Consider the following 13,034-nt stretch of genomic DNA (forward strand, 5'->3'; position numbering starts at 1 on the left):
AAGTGTAATTACACGCGTCACTGTCAAACTCAAAACTGCTAGAAATATACCTAATAAATTTATTTAAATAAAGTTATCGCATTCGTATCAAAACCAAACCAACTTACAGTGCAGTATAGGTAGAAAACAAACCACAATATGCTTGTTACTGATATACTAGTTCCTTGTCGAAACGCTATGCGTGGCTAGGGGCCACATATAATATATGTATTCCTATATCCAGTCCTGACTAACAAAAACACTTAATTCTTTGTTTAAGTAGACAGTTAGCAGTATTTTGTGAAAAAAAAGAAGGTAAATAGTTTCTGGGTCTTGTGGCTCGTTGCCATTTGTAGGTACCACAAAATAGTTTTAAACATAGAGCGCCTGACTGCCCTAGTATCTTACTCGTACTTTGCAACTTTATCCACTCGCAAATTGATGCATAACATATGTACAATACATACAAATATGACGTGCGCACATAGATGCTAAAAGGGTTCCCGTACTGTACATACATATAGGTATAGTGTGTTCGCATCATGTCAGTACATACATCGTTCACACTGTATACTGAGAATTTGTAAAACTTAATGCTAATACATACCTAAGTACAGTATAACCGATGGCTCGTCATTGGTAAATAATACTGCGGCTTATCATAACCTTAACACTACATATTTACTTCTATAGGTAGATACAAACACCTGATCAAGATACAATGATGTTCTGTTTCACTACAAACCCTTTTTCGAAATCGATAAATTATTTTCTCATACATCTTCACCAAATTGATAAGTCATGATTACATGCGCGTATAATAATTGAGAAGAGTCTCACCAGCAGTTCAGAATCAGGAACCTATTCCTCTACTACCACTTTGGTGGTTTATAATTATTCTACTTAATCGTACAATGGTTCTTAAAATCATCGGTGAACATACATAAAAAAATACGAGTAAACTGTACCAACCTATTCCTCAGTACAAGACAGATAACATATAAGAATATCACACTAGATATGTACATGGCGTAGTAGGGATCACAGTAGTACTAGACAACGATCACAAAATAATAGATAAATCTCGGAAATTTGTAGGTAAATTAGCCAACAACTTCGTTCGCCGGTTTGCCAGTGTTAATCCAGAAAGTGATGCCAGTGCAATAATCTAATCATAGGAAAAAACTGACATCTCCGTATCGCCTCGTCATTCGCACGCATAATGCACTCCGTGTTAAGTTAAGACTGATCTAAGTATACAACAAACCTATAACGTACCTACTGATATGATATTATTGGGGGTCTATATTAAAATGCATAACTTTGTCCTGCCTATTTTCACTTCGCATAACAAAGTTTGGTGTAACTATTGATCCAAATAAATTGACTAATATCCTAATATTTTTACGCATAAGCTTATCCATCTCATGGATGAATTTTTTTTTAATGTCGAATCTCTATACGCATAATCGGTACATCCTACATTTTAATAGGTATAAAAATCAAACTTCAGTCGACTTATATACGGCTAAAGAATATATGCGAAAAATATATTAGGAAAACTGGTTGTAGGCGAAATTGAAATATTAAAATAATGACTTTTATGCGAAGTATATGACAATCAACTTTATGCGAAAAAGAGGGCACACATGATAGTGGACATAGAAACTTTTTACTAAATCTGATGGCGTAGTTCATCGTTTCGGATGCCTAATGCCTCTTAGACTGCCCCCTGTTTCAAACCGTTTGCCCGATACATACATACCTCCCCTTTATTACATATGTGTCCGTAACATGCTTACTTAGGTCTAAATCACTTACTTGTTCAGTTGCATTTATCTGCGCTTACTGGCACGTCGGTGAATTGCGATCATTGTGGGCGTACCGGTATGATCCGCAAACTTGACAACCCTAGATGTCGAAACAGATCGAGTCGTGACCTTCATTTATCTTATACTACATATTAGATATTATCAGATTTGAATCAACATCTTAAATCAAACCTACTTATCCTGCCTCCTAATAAATAATTATATTAAAAGTTATTTTATAAAGATCTTATGCAATTTACAACTATTACTTCACTAACTTAACCACTTTGACATGTCCATCTGTAGATTTATGGCCAATAACCACACAAAAATAATTCATGTACATTAGAATACACAATACAGAACATGCTTAGAATACACATAAGATAAGCTTAATATTATCAGTCACAAGTTTAGGAAAGAGTATACATACCAAAACTAGCTCTGTTCTGTATTTTATTTTCTTATGTACAGTTTATAGTTTATTAAACGATATTTTATCTTCATTCAGCAGTGCGAACTTCTACGAAGGACGTTCTTTGCAGTAGTCACGCATGAAAATGCTTGTATTTTACGTGTATCTCTGAAATTAAAATAGGGATAAGCTTAGACTTTTGACTACTTAGTCGCGATTTCAAGCGAACATACTCATTTCCGTTATTAAGACTAGACACCTATCGAACAGTCGAACAGATTATTTGTTTCGTCCAATATTATGTTTTTTGTTTTGGATTTCGCTTGTAGGCAAGCACCAGATAGGTGCTTGACTAGGACTGTTGTAACCACAGAACAAACATAAGTAAGACTGGTTACACTTATATGTATAGGTGTTTTATTTTTATAGGCATTCCTGTAAAATTTGCTCTTGGCCAAAGTAAATGACTGTAATATGCACAAAAGTAAAATTAAAACATAATAAACGCACCTAATAATATTTTTATACATGAAGGTTACGGTGGCAGGTGTCATCTTTATACAATTTATAACCTTAAAATTCGTCTTTGATAACAGTATAAGCGTAAACATGCTTGCATATTTCAGGGCACCTTCTAGTTTTAAGATTATTGAACATTTTCTAAGGGATCAAAATGCTTTCTTTATGTTTGAATCTACCTACCTAATTTAGAGACTATAACAGCGGTCAGTCACGTCCAATTTTAATGTTAAGAAATTATAAATAGCAGCGGGGTATCAGTTGACACATGCAAATAACTAAAATTTAAAAATAAACCTTAATCTAATCTACAACATTGACAATCTCGCGGCGTTGTATGGGGGCTGTCAGTCTTCTAACTATATTTACTAGTCTTGTCAATACTAACACCGTATGTATTGGCGTGAGCGTGGCATGGTTCGTGTTCGTTCTTGCGCTAGGCATTTCTCGATTCGGTAACGACGCCGGTGACGCCGCCGCCGCTTCAATGATATTTGGCTAGCAACGGAGCTGGAGGTAGTAAACTTCGTCTCGCCAATGAAAAGAAAAACATTTAAACACATTAAGGGAAAGTTTTAAGTAATTGTGAATAATAAATTGATTTTACTTTAGAACTGTCTATAACTTGGTTATCTCTATTTATTGTGAAATGGAAAAAATATTTCTAAGTTATTTGTTAAAAACAATCAAATGCGTTTTCTTAGCAGGGTTCTAACCTGGAGCCGCTTACTTTATTCGTATTAAGTACAATCAAAAACATATATTTTTCAATAAACTGTGTTACACAAGAGTCAAAAAAGACACATGTTTACATGGAAATACGAGTAGAAGTACCTTGTAAGGAAAAATCACAAAAATATCAGAATTTCAAAGAATTGTTTTAGAAATCATAATTAATATAAAACTAAACAAAATCTAATAAATATTGCAGTGCACTTGGGGAGCCATTAGGTAGTACTAATCAAATAAGTTCCAGGATTCGAACCCGTTACTTCTTATACAAATACAATATCAACAAACTGAACCCATCGGCCTAGTCCAAATTTACGCAATGCATGTCTGTAATAGGCAACGCGGGTAAAACGGCAACGCCGGTAAACCAAGTAAATGCAACAACCACTTAAGTTTCTTCACTGGGCCTCGAACCCAGGACAAATTTTCTCAGTCGAAGTCACCACCAATAGGCTAATATTATATATATAATATTAGTATCGATTGTTATAATTTATGATCCAATAAGTTGGTCGAAACAAAAATGATTCAATTTAATTTAATTTAATACCGAACCTTAGTCTTAATTTTGTTACTCTTTTTTATATAGTACAAGGCGGCGCAGGCTCTGTTGATGCAACAATGGATCGAGCACCTTTTCTTACCAGGATTCGAACCTGGAGCCGCTTGATTAGTTCACATCACAATAATAATCATAGGTAAAAAATCAAGCTAATAAGTTCCTTTACCCTATTTTATTGCATTTTACCAAAAACTATTCGGTAGCACTAATCAGACAATTACCAGGATTCGAACCCGGATCCCACTGAAGTACAACAAGTAAAACAATCAATCAATCAATACCAATAAGCCAACCAATCAATAAAGTGCTCTCACCGGGGCTCGAACCCAGGTCCACTAACTTCTCAAACCGAATCATAACCAATAGGCTAGGACTGTCGTCCTAGTCTCAGTTTTAATCTAAAGTATTCGTGATGCAGTGAGGACTGTGTGGAATCAATACTGATTATAGTCAACAAATCCGTGATCACGTTAAGCCTCCATGTACTTGAAAGTTAGTATTCTTCCAAATTGTGAGGCTCTGTCCACGCTACATGATATTTAACTAATCAGAATAGTATGGCAGAAATCGTGAGGTCAAAATAAAACTTGTCATGGTCATTGTATCAACTATATATATGTTCTTACATTTTATATAAAATATTCTAATACTATAAATAGATAAGTAAAGTGGCAGGTACCTATATACAGGTATAATCGAACCTTCAGGGACAAGTTCGATGATACAAAAAATTACTTTGTCCTTGCCTGGGACTCAAAGCATTTCCGCAACATGTTTTAGCTAAATCGGTTCAGTGATTTAAGCTTGAAAAACTAACGGACAAACGGACGGATGGACGGACGGGCAGATAGACAGACGGACTAACATACAGACACATGGACGGACGGATGGATGGACAGACGGACAGACGAACTGACGGACGGACTGACGGACGGACGGATGGACAGACGGACGGGCAGACAGACAGACAGACACATAGACATACCATTTAAAATATTAGTAGGGAAATAGGTATAAGTGTTTTAAATAAAGCAACCTATCTCTATGCAGGTAACAGCAATATAAAATTACACACAGACACACACACACACACACACACATAAACCATTAAAATTTACGCATATAACGCCAAAAGAATAGGTTTCCATTTTTGCCACTTTGACTACGGATCCCAAATCACCAAACCATCATTCTGAGTGTCTTAATCTACTTGTAATGTAGAGCTACGTTCCTAGGGCAAAGCGGAGACATACAGCGATTACAGGTTACTGACCTTAAAACGCAACCCTCTGGATACACTATTGGTGGTGAAGCACATCGATCTCCTGCTTAGAGCAGCCCGCCGCTGTTGTCTGTAGTCGCTTACATATAACTTCTGGAGTAACATGCAGTGCCTGCCTGCACCACAACCATATATCTGGACTATAACATTTTTTTCAAGTACAAACGTCGCATTCATATATATCTTGTGTATGGATTCGAAGCCGCAACACTACCTAAATTTATATAACGGGAAACTTAGCTCTACTTATATGTTTTTTAAATATAATTTACAGTTATTGTAAATAGATTCTAGATATTTAATTTGAATAAAATTGCTTTTTGTAAATGACATCGAATCGAATATGACAAATGTCAATTTTTTTCTTATACCCAAGTCATAGACAATCATTATACCTTAAGGCCAGTCTAGACGGGAAGATCGAATCGAAACTTACCTAAATAACTATATGTAAAATTACTATACGTATTCCTATAATATTTGAGGTGCTCCGGTGTTCCCTCGATTCCTCATAGTATCCATCATTAGAACTGGACCTTGACATAAATGTTTCTTAAGAACTTACTTGCTACAAACTTAACAAAGAAGAATCGCGTGCGTAGAAAAGTTCCAATGTAGTCAAAGTATTATATGCCTATAAGATTTGAGGAATTCTTTCGATTTCTCATGGAACTCATCCACCTCATGGAACTCTACCTTATGACACAAATGTCTCTTAAGAACTTTACTTGCTACAAAATTAATAAATAAACCAAAACGGGCGTGAGTTGGCAAATCTCATTCTGATCAACATCAGCAGTTGCACTTCGTCAAATGTCACTTTATTTTAATAAAAATGTTTGTGAGTTGATGAAAATCCAAAAATGACTCAGCTATATCTATAAGAATTTAGGAATTCCTTCGACTCTTCATGAAATCAGTCATCAGAACAGGACTTTGACACAAATGTACCCTAAGAACTTACTCAACATCAGCAGTTCCACTTCATCAAATGTACTTACTTACACCCAGTTCTTTGAAACAGTACGTACTCCATTTTGATGCCGCCAGTCCAAGTTGGAGTGTTTTCTTGAAGGTCCAAACCTTCAATAGCCTCAGTGTCCTAAGAACAACTTAAAAACTGCTGAAAAATTGCTTTGGAAACGTTAACCGTCACTTGAAAACACTTGGATACCTGGTTCACAGCATATATTTGGTGCTGGTGCAACTGCAACATTACCCGAGTACATTAAAATATAAATAAATTGTAATAATTTAGAAAAATGGTTAGGTAGGACAGTCCACTTCAAGGTCGCGTAGATCAGAAGTAGATATGAATTTGTTCGACAATACGATATAGGTACCTAAGCATTTACATTGGCGCATTTTTTCTGGAATACTATCTAAATTACACTTTGTATATATGCTACATTTTTAATTTAATTTGGAGCCTTTATTTTCCATGGAGTCGAACGCTATAGCAGCTATACGAGAAAAAATAATAGATTTTTCTGACCTACCCAATGAATAGTGAAGGTCATCAAGAGCATACTCGCTGAGATCAATGGAATGGAGAGTCTTTCGATTGGACACAATTCTAACGCATTACAAATACGCTATTTTGTAATTACCATGTTGAATATTTTAAATTGCGTGTTTTGACAATTAATGTTGACAATGTTACATTAAGAGTCATCTTGACATTACTTTAGAAATCCATAAACAATGGTCATCTGTCTATACTTTTTAAAATGATGGAGTAAGACTGACGAGATTAGCGCAATTTATAAATGTTTTACGTCAAGTAGAATTTTGCTCTAGAGCGACATCTAGCGTTGAGTAGAAAAGTTAAAGCGTAATTAACTACAATTAATTAACTCATTTAATGTTTTTATTTCGATTCCTGCAACCGTTTGATATCAGCTATATTATACGATAAATAGCTTATACAAATACTTTTCACGTGATATACATGGCATTTGTATAATAATTTTTAGAATATCGTTTTTTGTTTAACTGTAAATTGTGTCTCTTTAAATACTTTACCATTGGTGTTGATACAAGAAGAATAAAGTATATTTTATATTCTTTCTAATAAAATACGTTACAACTTATTATATCTCGCGTTTAAGGAAATATAACTGCTTATATGCGCGACTTCTTTTTTTTGTATAGCTCTGTCCCTGCAAGTTGTCTAAGGTTAGTGCCATACATTAAAATAAAACTAAGATTAATAGCTTATAATCGACATATGTTTCAACAGTATACATCCATGGGACACTGCCCATTTTCCATGTCCCATATGTATGTAAGTCTATAAGGTATTTATAATATGGGCCTTTAGCCTTAATCAAATTTTAAAATAAATAAATAAAAATATTGTCCAAGTAAAGAACTACATATACGCATCTTTTTATAAATAGCTACTTTAGCTAAAGGACCTAGAAATGCGTTACAACAAGCAATCTAGTAAAATGTATCTTTGCAGCTGGAATTTAGCTCGGCTAAAATAATTTTACAACTAGTGGTTCTGTGAGCTGCTGTAGACAGCCTTTGTGACAAGCTTAAAACTTCACGAGAACCAGTTGAGAATTACGACCTGTACAGGAGACAGACATTTTTCATACAACAGTGCATGTTCTCTTTTATGTAGATACAATCAACAAACTTTCAGATTTTGGACCGGGTATGGAGGAAAGAAAAGAGAGGTAAGGGCACTGTGAATGTCATCTCGCTTTGTGTGGTAGGGTAGGGATGTCATTCCAGATCTAGAACAGAGCCCAACTGGGAAAGTGCCTCCAACTTACAGAAAACCGCACACAAATAACTAGAACCTACTCATAGTGTTGTGTTCCTGCCGGTGAGTAAGGTTGCCAGAGCTCAACGAGATTATTAAGTTAACGGGACATATGCTTGATTGCACCAACGTAGTATAAAAACATAAACTATTATTTATTCGTATTAAAAATAATAATTTATTATTTATTTACAATTAGTATATACATATTGCTATATACAGATGATTACTATAACTAGCTTACATCTAAAATAGGCCCTTGAGGCATTGTACCAAGGATGCTGGCGTCATTTCCTCGTTGTATCGCAAGACTGATACGTTGTGCGAGGAAGCTGCCAGCTCTTCGGTCACCAGTTACGTCAACCAGACGTTTCGCAATTTCTCCAAAAAAAACTTGTGCGCGCTGGGACCCCATGGACCTAGAGTTTCAACGCCAAATGATACAAAATGGTACTCTCTACCGAGGCTCTTATATTTATTACGTTTCAAAATTTCGGCGTTTTCAAAATAATTATGGATCTACTCCTCATCTTAGCGATTGGCGGTTTCATTTTAAGTTGGCGGTTGCTTCCCAAAAAATACCGAATTAAAGGAACCCGAGGGTTGCATCCCGAAGGAACCTCCAGTTTCGTCACCGGACGCGAAAATGCTAAGCCACCAGCGCTCACAATGATATTGGATCTATCGTTTAATTCAAGTAGAATTAACAAGGTACAGATTTTTTGATTGATACAAGATTGGATCTTGCGATAAAAAGAATTCCCACTAGATCCATTTGTCATTTAAACTGGATCTATTACTAAAAGAAGTTCTCGTTAGATCCATCGGCCGGAAGTTGGATCTAACGAACAAAAAAATTCTCACTAGATCCATCTTGGATCTACTGGTTGGATCTATCGAGAATGAAGGCGATGGCGTCGAGATTGATAGAACGCGCAAGCGTTTGTCTTCCATAAAATAGGTAAATTCCAAGTTTGAATTGTATTTATTTGATAGATCCAATAGGTCACACGGTTACACTATGCAAAGTATTTTGCATATCTGTGTATATAAGCTAAGAGATGCGTGATTGCTCGGAGACTGATTAACCAACTATAGCCGGTGGTGTAGCTCGTACTGAGGGTAGTGCATATTCTTGCGGATCTACACCTTTACGAGCACTGTTACCAAGTTAAAAAAAAAAAATTACTTGTCGTTAATACTAGTCTACTAGAGTTGTGCCCACTCGGTTTTTAAAAAGAGCGCTCCGATCAGTCCGATTTCGGTCAAAGGAACTAGTTTGCTCTTTAAGTTCAGGAGCAAATCTCGAGATCTGAAGGAAAGGAAGGAGCTAGCTAAATCGATCCGGTCCGTGGCTGTCGTTATCTAGTGTGCGAGAGGGACACCGCTATAGACTATTTGTTACTAGGTACCGACGTACCGACTACGGAACTAAAGGACCGAGACCGATTAAGAGCGCTTAAAATGAACTAGTTCCTTTCGGTCCGTGGTGGGATTTCATTCCTTTTGGTTCTTCCGTCCTGACCGACTCAAGCCTAGTTAATACTGTCTTTCGCAGATTACTAAGAACGCCCCATTGATCCCGCCACTTACCAATTTAATGTAGACATTCAATGAAAACTATAGCGAACTTGATCAGTAAAGCCGCTTTTGAGTTATCGCAAAAAGTCATCTCTTCATAGTAAAAAGACATACAAAGCGATGTGAAGGTACTCCCGTTTGCTTGTTATGTACATGATACTATAATAGCACCCGATCAAGTGTATTGTGAAGGACGGGTACGGGCATATATTAGGTACATGTATAAGGTGGCCAGTTATTGGAAAGTGACCAGTAGTAAAAGACAGTTAAAAATGTAAATGATGTTTATTTATAATTATTTTTAAACCTAATACAATGTACTATACTAAATCTTAAGTTATATACTACGTATATAAAGTAGATGTGTTCGTTTCATAATAAATGGGTTAAATAAATTAGGTACTACAATTTATAAAGTTTATAACTATAAGCTCACCTTTCTAATATTTCACTTTGTAGACTGCTAGTCCTGAAAATCCTACGCAATTAATCCTTTCAAAGCAGCAGCGTAATTACTCTTCATGTACACTCGAAGGATAAAAGGTGTTATTCAGAATTTAAACTTAGTGCTTGAGCCAGCGACTTTTAAGGGGCCCACTGATTAAAAGTCCGTCAGACGGTATCGACCTGTCAGTGAGAACAAAAAAGCGGCCAAGTGCGAGTCGGACTCGCCCATGAAGGGTTCCGTACCATTTATGACGTATTAAAAAAAACTACTTACTAGATCTCGTTCAAACCAATTTTTGGTGGAAGTTTGCATGGTAATGTATATCATTTTTTTTGTTTTATCATACTGTTATTTTAGAAGTTACGGGACACACACACACACACACACACACATTTTACCACTTTGGAAGTGTCTCTCGCGCAAACTATTCAGTTTAGAAAAAAATTATATTAAAAACCTCAATATCATTTTTGAAGACCTATCCATAGACACCCCCACACGTATGGGTTTATAGAAAAAATTTTTTTTGAGTCTCAGTTCTAAGTATGGGGAACCCCCAAAATTTATTGTTTTTTTTTTCTATTTTTGTGTAAAAATCTTAATGCGGTTCATAGCATACATCTAATTACCAAGTTTGAACAGTATAGTTCTTATAATTTCGGAAAAAAGTGGCTGTGCCATAATCGGACAGACAGAAGGACATGACGAATCTATAAGGGTTCCGTTTTTTTGCCATCTGGCTACGGAACCCTAAAAATGGACAGTTCTGAACAACTGACAGGCCAATACTTACCGTCCGGGGGACTGTTAATCAGTGGGCCCCTTTAGAAACCACAACAATGAAAAAAAACTAATTAGACGTAAATCTGGTTACTACAAGTAGTATCGTATAATAAAAATAATGAATACTGAATATATTTCTCACCTTACACCCATGTGACGGTAGCGAAACGGCCAAGTCATATATTTATTTTGATTAAGGTGTAGAGTTTGTGAAGTTAGGGCTTGTAGAGTTAGAAGCTTGGCTCTACAAGAGATATAACTTTTTGTCAGTGTGAGCCTTACGTTTCGTTTTGGCAGCATTTTATATGAAAATGTTTTTGATGGGATAAGTATGTTACGGAAATGTTCATGCCAAGTTTTATGTAATTTAACCCATTCAGCGCTAAACACGACATGTTGGTGTTTTGCCTCTACGAAGCATTTTCGCTACATATTTGGAAATTCATGTGGCTACGACGTAGCGCTACGGCCGCAGTTCAGCGGTAAATGTGTTAAAATGAAAGCGCAACTTCGATTGTATGGGAGCGGCTTTATGGTGGTAGGTTCGTGTGACTTTGACAATTAAATTAAAATTAAATATCATTTATTTTCAGGCAACTAATGCCATAGATATATACCTTATAACCTAGTTAACATGCATAAAATAATAAAAATCTTAAAATCTAAAAATCATTCTAGCGAGGAAGTTTTCTGTTGCACCCCCTGTTCCGTGGCGGGATTCGGCAGATTCCCACGAAACCGCCGAAATATTAAACGAATATTAACGAACGAATTACTGTAATATAAGTACATCCACATTCCATTTCCATAGTAAATTTCACCTCCTTACGGGATAATTTCCGTTAAGAAATATCCACGCACATCATATATGCATGGTGCGGCTTCTAAACAGGAGATCGTGGTTTGAAACTTTGGCTCTTGCCGTTGGATTTAAATAACTTCGAAATATCATTTATTACGTAGGTAGTAGGCACTAGCTGCTTTTCGGTGAAGGAAAACCCTAAAGAATCGGTTTATCCCTAATTAAGTTTAGTTTCCCTTTTGTACTGTTTGTGCATTCGCAAAAACTCTAGTATTTTCTTAACACTTTTTTTTGTGTCTGTGCCAATTCTGAAGGGGCCCCCTGATTAACAGTCCGCCGGACGGTATCGGACTTTCAGATAGAACAAAAAGTTGACAGTTCCGAACAACTGACAGGCCGATGCCGTCCCGCGAACTATTAAGTGGCCCCTTGAGGGTTGAATTGCCGAGCGGACAACACCTACAAGGTTGACTCATGCTAGAACGATTCGGGCCCTGGCCGAACCATTCTAGCCTGAATTTTAGACACTTTAGCATACCGGGACAATGCTAGGAAGATGAGGATTATCATGATACCAATCTCAGCTCGTTCTCTATGCACCTAGATATTATATAAGTAAATAACTTCGAACGCATGTTGGTATCATATTTTGAAATCGGAATATACCCCCTGTATTTTCTCTTCGTCACGCATCTTAGTGGCTGGATACCAAACAGATTTGTAACCACTTTGATGAGTGGATACTTACTTCACTAATCCATGTTATTAAGACGAAATGAGGAAACTGAATAAGTTATGTATAGAGAGAACCTTCTTCAAACATGGCAGTAAATCATAGCCTTTGAAAATTTGAAAATATTACGCTTAAGCTTGTAATATCATCTTGATGTGAGATAGTGTGAAACTTCAGGGACGTTATTATTATCTTGAAACAGCAGGTCGGTACGTGGTGAGGTATTTTTAGTGCGTATATTTCCTGACATAAAAATCTATTTTTGAGTTTCTTCTTTTCTTCTTCTCAGCATATTCGCATCCACTGCTGTATGCCACTGTCATGGATTTCCATGTTGTTCTGTATACGGCGGTTCTATGCCAGGTCGGCCCTGTCGTCTTTCTGATATCGTCCGACCATCTGGCTCGAGGTTTTCCGTAGCCTCGGCTTCCCAGTCGAGGTCTCCAGAACAGCACTCACTGGCCCTATTTTTGAGTTACAACTAGCTAACTAAATGGCTCAGTGAGCTGTAGACTGTTGTGTAGACTACGTGAGCGTAGCTTAAAACTGAATATATGTATGACTTCACCATTTTGGAAAAAATCCAAAAACTGTATCTACAAAAAATCTAT

At 36.4% G+C, this 13,034-nt stretch overlaps 1 long non-coding RNA gene across 1 annotated transcript; it reads right to left on the minus strand.

The window, feature by feature from the left end:
• Positions 1-2,232: 2,232 nt before the first annotated feature.
• Positions 2,233-8,983, minus strand: LOC133529499 (uncharacterized). Its single transcript, XR_009801145.1, has 2 exons — positions 5,292-8,983; positions 2,233-2,373 (listed from the first exon to the last, which is right to left on the minus strand). It is a non-coding gene; the product is annotated as an uncharacterized LOC133529499 (long non-coding RNA).
• Positions 8,984-13,034: the final 4,051 nt, after the last annotated feature.

The sequence above is a fragment of the Cydia pomonella genome, chromosome 21, assembly GCF_033807575.1.
Source record: "Cydia pomonella isolate Wapato2018A chromosome 21, ilCydPomo1, whole genome shotgun sequence".
Taxonomy (NCBI): domain Eukaryota; kingdom Metazoa; phylum Arthropoda; class Insecta; order Lepidoptera; family Tortricidae; genus Cydia; species Cydia pomonella.